General features: G+C 40.5%; 1 protein-coding gene and 1 long non-coding RNA gene across 7 annotated transcripts in view; one reads left to right on the top strand and one right to left on the bottom strand.

Moving 5' to 3' along the window:
• Positions 1-18,768, top strand: part of Fry (FRY microtubule binding protein) — a 424,076-nt gene that overhangs the window by 137,826 nt on the left and 267,482 nt on the right. The gene's annotated exons all lie outside the window — the stretch shown is intronic.
• The window catches only part of LOC141411481 (uncharacterized), a 58,592-nt gene continuing 54,333 nt past the window's right edge, over positions 14,510-18,768 (bottom strand). Inside the window, exons 3-4 of the long non-coding RNA XR_012436270.1 lie at positions 18,044-18,129; positions 14,510-16,977 (exon numbers count right to left, since the gene is read on the bottom strand). This is a non-coding gene — a long non-coding RNA (uncharacterized lncRNA). The remainder of the gene's footprint in view (positions 16,978-18,043; positions 18,130-18,768) is intronic.

Here is an 18,768-nt window from a genome sequence, read left to right as displayed (position 1 = left end):
GGAGAAAGCAGAACAAGGTATCAGACAAGAGAGTTTCAAAGGTATAAACAGGGAGTGTTAGTGTACTAATCGACAGTAAGCTGAACAGACAATGGAGTGACAGAGAGAGGATTGAAAATCAAAGATAAAAAAAATAAAAAATAAGTATATGAAAGTAATATCTATTTATAAAAATGAATTAAAATAAAATGGAAAATAGAAAATTAAAAAAAACAAAAAAACCAAAAAACTTCCAAGTTTATATGCAATGCAATTTCAGTCTTAATAATTTGGATGTCCGTCTCAATCTCCAGTCCTGGAGTTGGTGCCTCAGATGTTGTTCTGTAGATGTCTCATCAAAGGGGATGCATAAAGTAGAACAAAACTACACTCACACACACACAGAAGAGAAAAAAAAAAAAGCCCCACCAAGTGTCCCCAGTTCAAATGCAATACAGTTTCAGTAAGTTTTTCGGCTTGCAGGTGTAATTCGGTTGTTCTCTCATCAAAGGTAGGGAGAAAAAGAAAAAAAAAGCGTCTGGAGGCAGTTCTGAGAGTGGTATCTGCAACTGTGGCTTGCCTGCCTGCTGCTCTCAGCCTGTAGCTGGCGGCGTTATTTATGCAGATCTCTGGGGTGAGCTTAGCACTCACCTGGTCCCACAGGCTTTGTTTGCTCAGAGTTCTCCTGTGCGGGGGAGGGGGGCCTCTGCTACAGGCTTTTCCCTTTCCAAGCACTGGGAAAGGCGACACTGCCCCGCGTTGTCAGGCCTGGTCCGCGTCTTCCCAAGCCGTATGGGCGCCGGCCACTGGCGGCCCGGGGGCCTCCTGGTTTCTCTGTTTAACGTGAAGTGGAGATTCTCTGCGCCGGCTGGAGATGTGGAGGAGTCAAAGTTATGCCTTTTCTCGGTGATTATGCCTGCAAAGTGTGTCTCCAGCGTCTCTCCAAGATTTCACTATAGGAGGCTCACTTTCTGCTTCCTACCTCTAGCCGCCATCTTGGAATTCTCTTCCAGAGTTAAGAACTCTTGAGTTCAGAGTTAAGAATCACTGGTGGGATGCTTGCCCTTCATTGTAGACCCATCATGAATCTATATTTTTTTCTTGACAAAGCCACTTTTTTCCTTATCTACTCCTTAGTCAAGATCACATCTAAGTTTTGAATTATAAGTAATTTACTTTGTATTGGAGGGGATTGAATCCTGACTGAGTACTAGAAGGACGAAACAACAAACCCCTGTAAAGTATCACCGAAAACATTCTGTTCTGACAGAGTCATTTAGCCTTTTAGGAAATCTGGTGTGAGGCTCCATTCCCCTGGGCCAAGTTACACCTGTACTTTACTGCAACCTACACGTTGTTAGCTTGTGGGCCAGTAGCCTTGAGATGTGTCCAGTGACTTTTTGTCAAAATAAGAAATAAAACTGAAAAATTCAAAATTATTTCTGATTAAATGTGCACTGTGACATTTGGGGAGATTAATCCTTGAATTCTGCTGCCCATAACCACACACAAATGCACAGTCACACAATGGTCAGGATCAGAGCAGTTTTCCCTGGGAGTTGCATGATGTAGGATTTTCATGAACAGAGCTCTCCATTCCTAGCACTGAAATCTGTGTTCAGTTTCAAGCTATGATTGAGACTCCTCTTATTTTTAAAATATTACTGCACAGTTCTGTTTTCCCATTAGAAGATACATTGAAATGTATCTTTATGCCACTTTTGGGATCAAAATAGGCTTAGAAAAACTGACTCTGATGGAAAATGAAGGACCTACTAGCAGGTCCAAATAGTAGGATAATCCTGGCAAAGAATCCTTGAAGACTTAAGGAAGTGTCTTGCCAGGTGCCAGTGACTCATGCCTGTAATTCTAGCTACTCAGGAGGCAGAAATCAGGAGGACCGAGGTTTGAAGCCAGCCTGGCTAAATAGTTCTTGTGACCATGTCTCAAAAATACCCAGCACGAAAAAGGGCTGGTAAAGTGACTCAAAAGTGTCTTAGGGCTTGAGTCAAGTCTGTAATCTCCTTGTCAAGCAGCAGTTGTGTTTGTCCTTCTCTTTTGGAGAACAGATAAAGAATAGAAATGGTATCCAAGAGACAAGAAACCTAGATTCTAATCGTGATTCTGCCTCAGAATGCCACCATGTCACACAGGAAAGGTACAGACCTGCAATCCAGAGTTTCCCCATGTGGAGGGTAGACATAATGACACAATGAATTCTTGCTCATCTCTGGGCATCACTGGGCAGAGCAGATGCCATTTTAAACTACTTTTACCTCATGGGCAATCAACTGGGCATTGAATAACCTGCTCCTCTGCTCCTTGGAAACAATATTGTTTCCTCCAGCTTCATTTCTTTGTGTCTTTATAGAAGTTCAGTGCTGACATTGACTTTTTAACATCTCTAATCTAGTTTAACTACGAGGGACATCTATTGCTGATGTTTCAATCTTCCCACTATGCCATTGACTTGCTCCTAAGTAAATGGACATTTTTTCATTCATGTATTCGTTTAACAAACACTACCTCCAGTGTTCTAAGCCTACACAAAGCTGGGACTAGGTTTACAAATTGGACAAGAACACAATCCCTAGGAATATGCAGTTGTAAACACTGCTCTGAGAAAGGTCACAAAAGTTGCCTGGGGCACACGAGGCAGCTCTTTGCCCTATTATGTTCTTATAATCAAAGATCTCAATTTTCTGACATTTAAATCCACTCTTAGCCAATAAACCACATTTCCTTTTCTTTTTTTTTTTTTCATTTTTCTTTTATTATTCATATGTGCATACAAGGATTGGTTCATTTCTCTCCACTGCCCCCACCCCCTCCCTTACCACCCACTCTGCCCCCTCCCTCTCCCCCCCCCCAATACCCAGCAGAAACTATTTTGCCCTTATTTCTAATTTTGTTGTAGAGAGAGTATAAGCAATAATAGGAAGGAACAAGAGTTTTTGCTGGTTGAGATAAGGATAGCTATACAGGGCATTGACTCACATTGATTTCCTGTGCGTGGGTGTTACCTTCTAGGTTAATTCTTTTTGATCTAACCTTTTCTCTAGTACCTGTTCCCCTTTTCCTATTGGCCTCAGTTGCTTTGAGGTATCTGCTTTAGTTTCTCTGCGTTAAGGGCAACAAATGCTAGCTAGTTTTTTAGGTGTCTTACCTATCCTCATCCCTCCCTTGTGTGCTCTCGCAAACCACATTTCCATTTTAACTCTTTACTTGTTTCATTCTGCCTCTTAGTCCAGGCACTTGCTGAAATGTAGTTATTCACTTTTCTACCCTCCATTTAGTTTTTTTAGAAAATGGTATTTAGACTGAGAAAGTAGCTCATATGATAGAGGATTTGCTTAGCAAGTGTGAGGTCCTGAGTTCAAACTCCAGTACAATGAAGAGAATGATATTTACATTTATTTCTCTTTTCTCAAATGGATATCATAAAGAAAATATCACAAAGTGACATTGGATGCCACTCCAAGCAAAAAAAAAAAAAAATTACTCTGTAAGACATTGCATTTACTCAGAAAGATAGAAAAATTACAGGTAAAAATATATTTTAAAAATTACATTCAGAGTTGGTCTGGATATATTGATGTTCTCAATGGCCTAGTCTAGAGGTATTTTAATCCTGATTGGTGAGGATAATTCTGAAGATGTGAAATGTGCTTAGAGAGTAACTAGACATGAGGAGGAAATGCAGAAAAAAGAATCTGGATAGAGATATGATGAAAGATGGTATTAAAGTGTTGTTTTTCTAAAAATAAGGTAACTTCTCTCTGTAGTCTATCTGCAGGAATAGGGGAGCCCTCAGATTTGAGCAAACCAGTATCTAGTGAAAGGGAGCCATTGAAGGCTAAAGGTGTATTGATAGTTAAATACAGTGTGAAATTAGCCAAAGTAAAAGTGGGAGAGAATTTTAAGATAGAAAGTACAGTGCTTGTATGTACAATAAATTGTATGTAAATTTGCACATATAAGGTGTAGGTGATAACAAAATAATGCATTGGAAATAATGAAGCAGAAGAAAAACTAATGGAGGCATTAGAAGGAAGCTGGGTGTGGTGGCTTAGCTGTTCTTTCTTCACCCCAAGAATGTCCTCCATAATCTCCCAGTACATCTATTGGGCTGTTAAATGCTTCTTCAACCTCATCTGGAAATTTTCAGAGACAAGGAGCTTCCTCCTTTGTGAACTTCGGTCCTTCTCTGAGTGAGCAATAACAATTGTTAGAACCTTTTTCTTTTACTGTAAACAAATTCACCTACCAGTACCATCTACCAAGTTCTGTGCTCTGACACCAACATGAATCTTGCTTTGCTGTGACAACCCTTCACAAATGCTTAAAGACACTGTGTGGGTCCTTCTGAGTCTATCTTCTCAACCTAAATACTCCCAGTTTTAAAATATTTTTTGTGGGAACTTATTCTCATGATTTCTAATAACCTGATCCTCAGTTTGTTAAGGTACTTTTACAATATGGTGCCAGTCACTCCAGATCTGGTCCCAGCATTGCCAAAAGAACAGGTGGCTTCCACGTCATGTCCATCCAGCTCAAGGGTAGATTTCCTTTGGAGAGTGAGCCTTGTGTTAATATTTATGAAGAGAGTTTAGTACTTACTTCTCAACCTTTCTGAGCATTGAGTGTATCTATCTGCTTAACTCACAAGCACTAATGAGCACCATGCTAGTTTAGGTTCAGTGTTGGACCCTGGGGAAAAAAGATGAATAAGACTCTGGCAGGAGAACTTTATGATGTTCTTGGGAGTGGAAGACACATGAAAAATAATTATAATATGATGTGTGATACCCATACAAACTCAGTGCTCTAAGAATGTAGGATAGGGCATGAACTGCCTGGGGAAACCGGTAATGGTTAATTATTCATTCATTAAATAAGTAAATAAATTTTTATCAAGAACCTCTGATATGCAAGAAGCATAATAGACACTCATTTGTATGATTATGAATCTCCCAAAGTAACAGGTCTGTATTTTTCTACACTACCTATGAGAGTTTAGTGAAAGACTTTTGTGAACTACATTGCCGTTTGGTTGTACCAGGGTCTGAACTCAGGGTCTTGCGCTTGCTAGCAAGGTGTGCTCTACCACTTGAGCCACGCCCCCAGTCCTTTTTTGCTTTTATTTGTTTTTCAGGTGGAGCCTCATATTTTTTGCCCAGGCAGGCCAGAACAGTAATCATCTACTTAGCCTTCCCCATAGCTGGGATGATGGTGTGTGCCACCATGCCTGGCTTGCTTGTTGAAATAGAGGTCTTGTCAGGTTCCCCTCCCGGTTGGCCTTGAACCGCAGTCCTCCTGGTCTCTGCCTCCCACATTGCTATGATTATAGGCATGAGCCACCACTCCTGGCTGCATGATCTTTTAATTTGGCAAGTCTATTAGGATAGGAGAGGAAGTTAATATAGTGAATAACTATGGGTTCCTAATGATTGCTGATTTCAAAGTGCTTAAAAACTGTTTTATAATTTCTCTGGAATATGGACAAAGAATAGCATCAGTGTTACAGTTTTTCAGTTTCTAAACTGTACTTTTCCCCTTTCTTTGAAATTTATCACTTCCTCCCTTCATTGTAATTTCTTAAAGATTTATAACATTTTATAATCACATCTACAGTTTTTTTCACAGTGCTCCTTTATAACTGGGAGTCATATGAAGACTTGAACTTAGTAAGAGGTGGTGTTCTTTTACCACCTCTTACTAATGCTAGGATTTATTCCCTCTAACTCATGTTTGTTGTGATTTAAAAACAAAGTTCATTGACAGAGAGGATAGACGATGGATATGAGAGCCTTGTAAGGAATCAGTTCTCTGAACCCAGCACTTCTTCAGTCAGTGGACATTTATGAGAGCAGGCTTCATTGCAAGTGCCAGCCTTTGAACAGAACTTAACATGCATTCACTCTGCTGTCCCTGCATCCCCACTACTAGGTCCTGTTCATTCTCAACTGATCTTTTGCAACAGCCTCTTCACTCATCTCCCTGCCTCCACTCTGGTCCCTTTTCATCCATCATTCACTAGGCTGAGTTCCCTGGAATGAAAAATCTTACTCCCTTTCTTAAGACCTTTGTCTGCCTGTCAACTACAAGATAAAACCTAAACTCTGTGGACAAAGGGCTGCTCGTGGTCCTCACCTCTCCAGTTTCCCCTCTTGCCACTGCTTTTTGCTTGTGACTCTAATTACTTTAAGTTTCCCTCATTGTCCAGGCCATCTCTCTCAGTGTCTGTGAAAGCTTTCATGTGGAAAGCTGCATGTACACTGGCTGCATGCCAAGTACTGAGCTTTGGTGGTAGTGTGCATCACCTGGTCTGGAATGCCTTTGCTGTCCTCGCTGCCTTCATCCGACTCCTAGCCATTCTTCCAGACCAAGTTGATGTGTCACTCTTCCAGGAACTGCTTAATTAATAGCAACACCCTGTCTACCCCACACCTGCCCCACCATAGGTTGAGATGGGAACCCCTGCACTGTTCTCATGACACCCCATGGCTTCCTATAGCACCACATCTACCACACGAGGGTGTGTCTCTCAACCCCAAGCTAGCACAGTCCATTAGAAATGTGATGTGAGCCACATATATCACTTTTCACTTTGTAACAGCCACCATAGAAAGGAAACAGGCAACCTAATTTTAGTATATTCTTTTTAACTCAATTTATCCAATGTTATCATCTTAATATGTTACAAAAATTTACCACTGTTTCTTTGGACTTAGCCTTTGAACTCTGGTATGTTTTTGAATAGCATATCTCATGTGTTCACTAGCCATGTGAGACTTAGAGGCTACCATAGTGGATAGTATAGGTCTACACTGTGTCTCGGTAAGGTCACAAACTTTGTCTTGTGTCCTTGACACAAAGTACACCTGGCAAGTAATAGATATGCAGTAAATATGGGAGTCGAGCAGAAGGGAGCGCTGTATATATGACAAATGACATATAACAAGGGTCATCTTTATTAGGCAGCATTTCTCTTTTGCATTCACTTATGCTCAATCCCTTCCTATTTTACAAGGGTGCCTATGTTTTGAGAGGGTTGGGGGTTTTTTTGGCAGTGTGCCTTGTGCTTGCTAGTCAGGCACTCTACCACTTGAGCCACACCACCAGCCTCCAAGAGGGTTAGGTTTGCTGCTACATAAATGTCAAGTATAAAAAAGGAATTTATATTTAGTTTTCAGATATTCAAAGCCAGGCTTTTATTTTTTTCTTCAGGAAGGAAAAGATTTTTTTAAAGCTCCCGTTGATATATCAAAATTTAGACCTTCCAAACTAGCAGATAGATTAAAATCACTATTCAACAGGTACAAATAAAACCTTCAATACTTAACCTGTCTCCAGCAATAAATAAATAAATAAAAGAAATTTTATTATGGCATACATAACTGTGTGTATAGTATATGTATGATTTCATAAAAATGAACAAATTAAATATCACTATGCAAGATGATTTAAATGAAACTGAGATCTCATTAACCAACTATGGGCTGTTTAAAAAAAGATGTTGTGTTGTAAAGGACAAAGACCATCATTTTTAAAAACCTAAATGTAAAAGTAATAGAGTACACTAACTATATTGTAGGTTTTTGCCCATTTTTGAATAGTCTCTTTAACATATGGATTCTTTCTTCAACTTTGACCTCTTTCTAAATGTTCAACACTTTGGGAAAATGTTGTAAGATAGCATAGGAGAATGCTCTGGAGGGGGAGGAGGACTCAGCCATTACTGAATGAAGACAAAGGCTGGTTTGTTGCTTTTTTAGTTAGAGAAAAGATCATTACGGCCAGGTGGGCGCACAGTAGTGATAGAGGGCACCTGAACAAACATGTATTGAATTTAGAGAATGCCTGCAAGCCTGTGCTGGGCTGCATTCCCCAGGCAGACCCAGAAGCTACTTGCCCTGCCAGGAACCCTCTCTGAAGAGAATGTTTTCTCCATGTCTGGATGACGTACCACTGGAAAGCTCCAAATTGGAATTTTTTTCTACATGCTTAATTGGCACAGTGTCACTAATTATATTAAACAAGTAATTTTGGATGGTGAAATGAAGCCAGTATTCCCCCAAAAGCATCCAGATTGTCCTGGGGAAAGGAAACAGACATTTCAGTGCACATACATCTAAGAAATTGGACTCAGCCTCTTTGTTCCTGATGATCCTGGTGGGAGAACACAAGGTCAAAGTGAATTAGGAGTAGGAGATGCCATTTGTGGTTGGTCATCACATTTTAATCATGTGAAGGAGAGGTGCTGGCATAGTGATCTGGACCAATGCTATGGTTCCTTTTGCCTCTCCATGTGATCATCCTATTTTGTACTTATAGAATATAGAGAATATGCTGACGGGCTAGGGCCCTGGCTCAAGAGGTAGAGTGCCTACCTTGCAAGCACAAGGCCCTGAGTTCAAATTTAATATCACTATGGGCCCGGGGCGGCAGGGGAGAGAGAGAATGAGAATATGCTGATATGCTGAGTACTGCATCCTCCATTTTCTGATCCAGGGATTTAACAGACTGTGTGTTTGCAGTGCAAGTGGAGCTGCACACACCCAGTAGCTACCATGTGGCAAATTGAGGTCACCGTCTGCCCCACTGTGTACAATGTTCCCAAATGAAGCTCCCATTATCCCAAACACCTGTTTTCTCAGTTCTCTGTCTCTGTAACAATGCTGTCCAGAAATCACCTGAAACATTTATGTAGCAGGAGTAGAGCAAACTGTCCAAGCTTTGGCTCATGACTGAGTTACTAAGATTTCTACAGTAGATTGATTTCTAATGTGACAAGGGGTCTTGCTGTCTGACCTTCTCATGAGATAAGAAGGATGGATTAGCTCAGGAGAAAGAATTATGACTTATCATGATCAATGAGCTATTCTTTCTTAGAATTAAAATAAGGTGGAGTTTCAGGGTGTAGGAGGGTTGTCTATAAGCTGACATTCTTCCTTGTGAGCTGACGAAGAAATAGAATCAAGCTTTGAGTTTGTGTGGAGGGTGAGGTGGTAATAAATGGAAAGTACTGACCCTCACAGTGGATCTCTTTGGGTGGGAAGGGGACAGAGTTGCAAGTTTTGGAAAAGGTGGATCCTAAGTGTGTATGGATCCAGCCTGTTTTATAAGACCTCAGAAGGAATAGGACTTTGGGGGCTCTGCAAAAGGCAGGTGCTGTGGCTTCTTCCTTGGAAGTCTATGTGTTGTGGGAATCTCAAGCTAAGATGTGTGACACTGAGGCAGTTTAGCAGGAAGCAACATTTTACTGTGCCAGCACAGACCCAGCGGACTTGTGTCCAAAGGCTGAGAGGCTTACTTTCAGCTGTGAAAATATCACTAACCTTATGGATGCTGTTTGGAAGATGTTATAGACTGAATGTGTGGCCCCACAAAATTTATATGTTGATACCTAATCTTGAATGTGATAGTAGTAGGAGGTAGGGCCTTTGGGAAATGATGAAGTCCTAAGGGTAGGTTCCTCATGAAGGTGATTAGTGCCCTTCTAAAGGAGGCCCCAAGGAAATCTCTTGTCCTTTCTGCCATGTAACGACACAGGAAAAAGATGGCTATCTTATGAATCAGTGACCAACTCTCAGTAGACACTGACTCTGCCAGTGTCTAGACTATGAGAAGTGAATTTCTGTTGTTCCTAAGTCACTAAGTCTGTGCCATCTTGTTATGGTAGCACAAATGGATTAAGGCAGCAATTTTAAGTGTACAAGTAACTTAAAGATGTTTTGAAGACCTGTTTGTGTCTGACTCATTGATACAATATTGTTTGCTTAAACTGTTAAATAATTCAAAATAGTTCCTAGTCAGCTATTGTGGTACTCTCTTCCGTTTTTTTAGACACTGTGGCTTAAAGGCCACATAATCTAAAGTGGGATCATTCAGATCCCCCTTTCCAGTTCATCGCATCTCTGGTTATAAAGTGGGTAGTATCTGAAATAGTATATTACGCGAGAGGCAATTTGGCCAAATAGGACACCAATCAGCGTATGGGTGATTACTGGAGAAAATCTAGACATAGTTAGGTGAACATAATAATGTTTTCTCTTATAACATAGTTGCCAGAGGAGGGAAGAACAATATATTGAACTGTATCCAAGTAGACTAAAACCTATATGAGAAAAAGAAATGCCAGCACTTTGATTTTCCAAAAGATAAAACTTGGGTGGGCCGAGGAGACAGTGTCTGCCAGAGGGCAGCCATTACCTGGGGAGATGCTGAATACCTCTCAAAGTAATCTCTAGTCCTGTATGAGTATTCTGTTGAGTAGAATATATCAATATTTATTTTGAGAGATAGAAGCATAATAGGAGGTATCTTTATTTAAATTCTGCAATTTCAATTCATTTCCCACTTTTCTCTAGTGGTACAACATATGCTTGCCAGGAGAGGTAATGCTTCCTTTTAGGTTCATTACCTGAACAGTGGTAAATAGTTGATGTGGAAACTTACCTGACTTCATAAACCACACTCTGGAATGTAGGTTACTCTTTTTCCATGGTGTTCTGTTTTGTGTTTTAGCCACTGTATTTCATGCTGATTTTACGGGCTCCTAGAGTTTACAGGGAAGAATGTTGTAATCTCACGCAGACAAATTTTTTTTGATGCAACAAAAATTCCTTTATTCATTCTATTAGACAAAATTTTTTCCCTCCTTCTGTGTTGATTGGCTAAATATTTTTAACTTGAATTTTCTGCTTTGGAATTTATGTACTGGGGGGGGTTCTACCAATATTTTTGGAATATTTGGATTATTATCACTTTTTCTATTTTTCTGAGGCAGTATAGCTTTGGAATCAAGAGAACTAGATTTGAATCCTAGTTCTCCAATTAGTAACAGATACACAGTGTGAGAAAGATGCTGGCCTCTCAAAGCCTTCCTGCCCTAAGGCCCTCACATCCACACAAGAGCATCCTAAATAAGTTTACCTGTTAGGATACCGTGAAGTTGAAATCAGATCATGCTTGTAAAGCTCAAACATGCAGTAGCTACTCAATAAATGTTAGCTGTTTTTATTATTCTCAGGACAATTCTTAAAGAGACATGTTTTTAATTATGGTAGAATACACAGAAAACCCATAGCCATTTCTAAGTATACAGTTCCACAATGTTAAGCACATGCACATTGTTGTACAACCCATCTCTAGAACTCCTTTCATCTCACAAAACTGAAACTGAAGCCATTACACACTAATGTAGCCTGCAGTCCATGCAGCCACCAGTCTGTTTTCTGACCCTGTGAATTGGCCTCTCCCTGAGACCTCATATAAAGTGGAGTCACGCAAGATATATCTTTTTGTGACTGGGCTTATTTCACAACATTATGTCTTTAAGATTCATTAATATTGTGACATATATCAGAATTTCCTTACTTTTTAGGGATGAATAATATTCCATTGTATGTATATACCACATTTTGTCTATCTATTCATTCGTTGGTGGACATTTGGATTGCTTTGAGTTGGCTAATGTGAATTTAAGACCCTACTTTAAATTTTGGGGTATGTACACAGACATAGGATACCTGAATCATATGGCAGTTCTATTTTTAATTTTTATTTATTTATCTGTTGTTTATTTATTTCTTTTTGCAGTACTGGGGTTTGAACTAAGGGCCACCAGTCCCTTTTTGTGATGGATTTTCTTGAGGTAGGGTCTTGCGAACTATTTGCCAAGTTGGCTTCAAACTGCTATCCTCCTGCTCTCTCCTTCTGCGTAGCTAGGATTACAGGAGAGAGCCCCAAGCCTCTGGCTTATTTTTAACTTTTTGAGGAACTGCCATATTGCTTTCCATGGTGGCTGTGCCATTTTGCCATTGCTACGAATAATGTGCAAAGGCTCAGATTTCTCCACATCTCTCTGTCGCTTTGTATTTTCTGTTTTTTATAAATATTCTAATAGGTGTGATTAAGGAAATATTTAGAGTTGAAATGATTACTTTCTACTCTTTTAGTCTGCAAGCCAAAGATGGTCTGTCTGTCACAACTCTTCAATCTCTTATTGTTTCCTACCATGAGTATTCTTTGGCAATAAAATGTCATCTAGTCATGTGTGAGCTCCAAAGACACAATCCTTCTGTTTGATCCTTGTCTTAGCATACCTAGTAACAACCTTGTATCCACATATACACTAAGGATCAGTCCTGTTCTTTTTCTATTACTTTCACAGCATAAATTTCCTCTGTTATAATTCAGTTTAATTGACAGGTTCTGTTGGAAGAATTCTCAAGTAATAAATAAATGCCATTCCTGCTCTTCCAGATCTATAATTAAATAAGTGTTAGAATTTTGAATTCTATCTTCCTTGTCTTTTCCTTGTTTTTTCCTTCTGTCTACTTTCTGTGCTGGATTCTGGATCATCTCTTCAGATATGTCTTCTACTTCACCAATTCTTCAAGCTATAGTAAAATTTTTCTTAAAACTGTCCATTTATTTCTAATTTCAATCACTGGATTTCATTTATTCCTGGAAGTTTGTCTCTTCTTTTTCTGATATATTTGTATTTTTTAAATATTTCTGCTTCTTTTCACATATTTTCAAGCTTGTCATTATTTAAACAGAGTAAATAAAGTATTTTGTAGTGTGCATCTAATAATTCCATTATCTAGTATGCTGTGGTTAGTCTATTTCTGCAGATTATGTTTTTGGTTTTGGTGGTCCTGGGGCTTGAACTCAGGGCTTTACACTTGCTAGGCAGATACTCTACTGCTTGAGCCACTCCACCATCCCTTTTTGTGATGGGTTTTTTTCGAGATAGGGTCTCTCAAACTATTTGCTTAGACTGGTGTCAAACTGTGATCCTCTTGATCTCTGCTTCCTGAGTAACTTGGAGTATAGGCTTGAGCCACTGACACCCAGCTTGCAGATTGTTCTTTATGATTCTTTGTTTCCTTATGTATTTAACTAGACAACTAGATAGTTTTTTGTGTGTGTGTTAACTGCTTATTTTCCTTGGAACTTTTTTGGATGGAAATTTCTTAAACCTAAGATGAAGCCACGTTCCCTTTGCGATATTTTGCATTTGCACTACTTGAGGACCTAACCAGTCAAGAATCATTCAAAATCAAGTTGGGAGCCTGAGATGCTTTGGACTACCTAAGGAGCATGAATCTGATCTCCAAACTAACATGATGAGTCCAAGTTCTCAACAGCGATTCTTTTCCTCTCTGCTCAGACTTGAAACTCTACTGCTGTCATTTTCCATTCATTTACACCAGGGGCCTTTGCAGTCTCGGTTTAATGCTGGACAGTAACTATTATTAGACCAGGCTCCATCTGGGGGCAATCACTAGGCTTTTCACCTGCACACTGTGGGCTCATGAAAAGCAGAGTTGAAGCTCATGCAGTTTAGTAAGTGCCCCCAGAGAGAATGTCAACAGCAGGGCTGAATGAACTCTGAGTTCTTTCATTTAGGCTTTAGGCCCAAGAGTTATTTATTCTTCTACTAATTCAACAATGCACTTAAGATGTTTTCAATATTTTTTCTAGAATGTATAAGCTGTTTCCAGCAGGAGGGTTGGTCAATGTACCTATATGTCACCAGAAGTAGAATTCCCTCCCCATACTTTTACCAATTCCATCTTTTCTTGCAATTTGGTAGAATTGGCACCTTGGAAAAAGAAATGATCCAATAAAAATCAGGAAAACAGGGGTAAGCAATGAAGTTAATACTATTAGGAGATTATAGCTTCCATGCACCTGAGCTAACTCTATCCTCACCGTCCAGTAATGGGGCAGCCACATGGCCCTTGCTCAGAAGAAAGCTTCAGACTGATTTCTCGCAGGTTGACACTGCTCATGCTACAAGCCCTCCATCAGGTCTATAAGATCCCCACCACTGGCATGGTACTATCAGAACTACTGAGTATCAGCTTTGGGCAGAAAGTAGGTCTGAATAGGAATGGTAATGGGGAGGAGATGTGCAGTAGAATCTTTGAGACAACGTGAACATTATTGTAGAAAATAAGTTCAAAAAGCAAAGGCCCAGCTGGTATCCTCAGCAGAAGCAACAAGAAAGATAGATTTGGCTTAATTAAGCTTCCCAACAGTTCCCTAGTGGTTTTGTTTTTTTTTTAAGGGGATTGAACTCAGGGTTTACCATTTAAGTCACACTCCAGTCCTTTTGCTTTTTTATGTTGTTGTTGTTAGATAACTTCTCCTTTTGACCAGGCCAGCTCAGGTTGTGATTCTTCTACCTCTGCTTCCTGAGTACCTGGGAATACAGGCATGAGCCACCTTGCCTGGCTTCCTGGTGCTCTTGACAGAAGATCCTTTCACATCTGTCCTATGACCCCTAATCATGACTTTCATCCTGTCTAGACACAGCCTTACCCATTCACCCTCCTCCACCTTCATTCTCCTTCCCAGCTATCATTTATCAAGCAGAAAAATCTCCCTCTATAAATAGCCATGCAAATCTTCTTCTGTGGAGCAGCTTTCATGGCCTTTGAGCAAGACAAAGACATATTTGGAGCTTGGGATTAAAACACTAGTTCCAAGATTTTTTCTTTAAATTCCCCAATTACATGTTTAGAAAATTATAAGCACTTACAAGGAGCTTATTCACCTTTTAGTTTTCTAAGTAGGAAAATTTTTTTTAAAAATACTGCAAACTAGTTTCTCCTATTGTATCAGTTTGCTGCATAAGGACCACCCCAATTGTTGTGGTCTACGACAGCCCCACAGTTACCATGTGTTGTGTTCCTGTAGGCTCTTCTTGTCTGGGCGTCCTCACCTGGGAGGCCTCATGCCTGGACGCTCAGTTTGTGCAATGAGGATGGGGGGCGCTGCCTTCACATGGTCTCTAATCTCAAACCTAGGCTTGTTCACTTGGTATCAAAGGGTTCCCAGTAGCAAGAGAGAAAACCCTAGTGCAAGCCCTTGCCTCACATTTGCTAATGTCCCATTGGTCAAAGCAAGTTACACAGACAAGCTGAGATTCAAGGGGTAGATAAACAGAGGAATTTATTTATCCTGATAACTGTAGCTTCTAAGTCACATTGTAAAGGGATATGCACATGGATGGGTTTGTGACCATTTGTGTTGCCATCTGCTACAACCATAGCCATCATTTCTTAGAAAAGGAGTACCTTACTAAAAAAAAAGTAGAATAAAAGCTCCTTGTGTATCTGTTTTATGAAAAAAGTTTTCACTACGTTGACCTTTTGGTAACCCCTTAGTACCCTGGACTGCTGAAAACTTCATTCCTACCGTAATTTTTCTAGCAAACAGTGTTTAGAACCATGATACGGACACACTGAATCCAGCTGCATTGCTGGGATTAAAGAATGGTGTAGGGACTCTAGGAGAGGGAAGCCAGATAAGAATCAAATGAAAGATAATGACAGGGCATAAAGTAAGTGAGGAATAACCTCAAGAAGAACTAGGAAGGAGGGAGATGTGACAGATAGCTCAGAGATTAACCTCAAAGAGAGAGAGAGAGAGAGAGAGAGAGAGAATGAATAAGCAAACAGTGGACTCAACTCCAGGGCCTCTACTTAGGAATAAACCGCCCCCCCAAATTAATAAACATCTATATGGTTTTCTATTATTATGTGACAAACTGCTACTAATTTTCAATTTTAAACAACACCTACCTATTACTTCAGTGTTTTCACTGGCCAGGAATCCAGGCATGGGTTGAAGTTTGATCCTCTACTCAAGGTCCCTCAAGGCTAAAAATCAAGGTCTTGACCAAGTTGGGCCCTTACCTGAAGGCTCTGAGAAAGAATCTATCTTCACTCAGGCTTTTGGCAGAATCCCTTCTTATAAGTAATAGGACTAGGTCCTTGTCTTCTTGTTGGCTGTTAGCTGGAGCCTTCCAGTGCCCAGCTGCCATAGTAAAGACTTACATTTCTGACAGGTCTAGAGGCTGGACATCCATAATCAGGGAACTGCCATAGTTGATACTGGCAAGATTCTCTTTCCAGCTTGCAAATGGTCACTTTTTCACCATCTCCTCATGTGGCAGAGACAAAGGGAGCACATTTGCAATCTCCTATTGTCTCTTCTTATGCAGGCGCTAATCCTATCAGACTAAGACCCCACCCTCAAGACTTCATCTAATCCTAATGGCCTCCCAAAGGCTCCATGTCAAAACACAGAGATTTTGGAAGAACATGAACAATTCGGTCCCTAACACAGCTCCTGGAGGCCTCCTGCCTTCCTTTTACGTGTCACCTTCTTCCTCAAATCCGCAGGGACACATTGAACTCCCCTGATGGCTTGAATCTCTCCCCAACCAGAGAAAGCTTGCTACTTTTTAGGGCTCACGTGCTTAGATCCTGCCTTCCTAGATAGCCTTAAACCTAAATTTTCCAGTTTTAAGGTTATTTCTGCTATCTGACATGATCCTGGGGTTCACATAGTCAAAGGTTCTAGGGATTGAGACAAGAGGACATGTTTGAGGGGACATTTCTATAACTTTTATTTACTGCATCATTGCTTATAAAGAGAAAGTAAAAGAACCAAGATTTCCTCCGGAAAATAAAATGCAACTATGTAATCATTATCACCCCACTGGATTATTGTCAGGTGTATAAGTATCAGAAAACGCATTGTAGATAGAAAGCCCTGTAGGAAGGCTCTCTCTCACAAAGAGTAGAAGAGGAAGGAGCACAGATACATATTTGGAGTGTGAAATTCACCTCTGCTACTACAGTGTGGGTGGTCTTAGGCAGGCCAGCGGCTTCAAAAACATTCCTTTTCTTTGGAGGGGTGGGTTTATTAATCACCACCACTAGGTGTCACTTGGGGGCTAATTTGGACTGAGACCTGGACAGCCTTAGAGTTGTGGATTCCATTAAGTGCAGCTCCTTGTCTCTGGGGGATTTGGAAGCCTGGAACAAGCTTGAGGAATGCATGCCCTCCACAGGTATGAGCCACACAGTTGCCTTGCAAGGGGCTCATCATCCTTTGTGCAGCTGGGGTGAGGACCCAGGGGCCTGCCAGTCTTCCTCATGCTTTGTCCTTCACCTTCATCCTGTAGACCTGGTGGGGGCAGTGAAGTGTGTTCTTAGTCTGCTATCCTCAGTGGTGGGGTTGGGTACCCTCAAGATAGGGGTAGATGGTACGAGCCAATGTGAAAACCAAAATGCTGACGTTGACATAACAGTGGCTTTCAGGGTTTCAGGGTAATGGTGGAGTTCTTTGCAAAGGCCACTGTGGAACCTGGCTCCTGGGCTCTGAACTGGGTTTGGTGTTGGTCTTCACTGGATCAAACAAATGAACTTCAGATACAGTTAGGAACTTGGCACCAGGAGGCAGAGCCCTGCAGGCGGTTGAGTTCCAGACCGCAGCTGGTGGCAAATAGAATATAAGTGACTTGCAGAGGACAGCTTTCATAAAGAGCTCTCTCCTGAAGGATATAGGACAGAGACTTAGAGATGACATGTCTAAATGTGTGGTTACTGCTTGGGGTGGGGGCGTGAGCTATGGTGGGAGGGAATGCTTTGTTAGTACTAGGCCCTAATTATTAAAGTACTCTAGCAGTAATGGGGTACAGCTTTCCAAACCAGTGCCACTGAGGGAAATCAAAACCTTGTAAGTTCAAATGTTTATTTTATTAACTCATATTATCTTTACATAAAAATCACTGACATTTCAGCAACTTGATGTTATATGGGATGGTTCAATATTTTAAAAAACACATAAAAATGTAAAGGGTGAATTATAAGTGAAACAATTTTTTTTTCTTTCCGTGACTTATGACAAATTTGGTCTTGAGAATTCTTGGAAGCTGAAATCTGCAACCTGTTTTTGTCTGTTTGTTGTGCACTGGAGACTAAACCCAAGGCCTCAGCATGCTAAATTAGTGCTCTGCCATGGAACCACACCCTGAGCCCCTGCAACTTTTTATTGTTTTCCCCAAAAGGACTTTAGAATATGAGAAAATAGCAGGAAGACAAATTGTTTGCTGCTTGTTTTAAATCTTCCCAAGCAGCTAATGCAATAGTGAAAGCTGAGGAACACTCACAGTTGGTTACAGGCAGGCCTGAGCCATTTAAAGGGTCTGTGAACACCCCCGAGGCCCCTGTCCTGCCCTGGGATGACCTACCTGTGGTCTGGTAGGGACCTGTTGCTTAGTAGAACACCTGTTCCTCTTTGCTGGTGAATCTCAGTTGTGTCCAAGACCATAAATTCCTGAAATAGAGTGAAAACCTGAGTGGTTACATCAGTCCTTTTCTTTAACATAACTTATAGGTCATCCTTGTCTGCAGACAGCTTTGTGTCTGCTCAGTCAAGACAGGCTGGAGTAAATGCATTTTTTATATTAGACATATATTTGGGGATGAGAGAGCACTCCAGAGCTTACAAAGGAATAATAGTGATATGTGGCATTTCTCAGAGAAGTCATTGACCCTTCATTTGTATGAGAGTGACTTTCACTTTTGTGTCCTCCTTAAACTACTCATTTCAAAAACAGGACTGATGTTACAAACCTCAGTTTCCTAACTGATAAATGGGTCTGATTTATCCCTGTTTGCAACTCCTAAAGGGTGTTTTGAATCTAGAAAGAGATCATGTTTAGTCATAACTATAATATGTTACCTTATAACAGACATTGTTAGTGCAAATATAGTTTAGAATTCAGCTTTCATAATTTGACAAAGCCTAAATTCTACTTTTCCTTGTGATTATCATATCATATTCTGATAAGGAATTAGTTTTAGAATCTTTTAAAAATATCTACTTGTTTCCTGGCTGAAATTTTCTGTTTCCTACAGAGGGAGAAAGGGAGATTTCTTGCTCACCTCTAAGATGGCATCTGATTGACAATCT

Source organism: Castor canadensis, chromosome 10, assembly GCF_047511655.1.
Source record: "Castor canadensis chromosome 10, mCasCan1.hap1v2, whole genome shotgun sequence".
NCBI classification, from domain to species: domain Eukaryota; kingdom Metazoa; phylum Chordata; class Mammalia; order Rodentia; family Castoridae; genus Castor; species Castor canadensis.
This window is presented reverse-complemented; position numbering and strand designations above follow the sequence as displayed.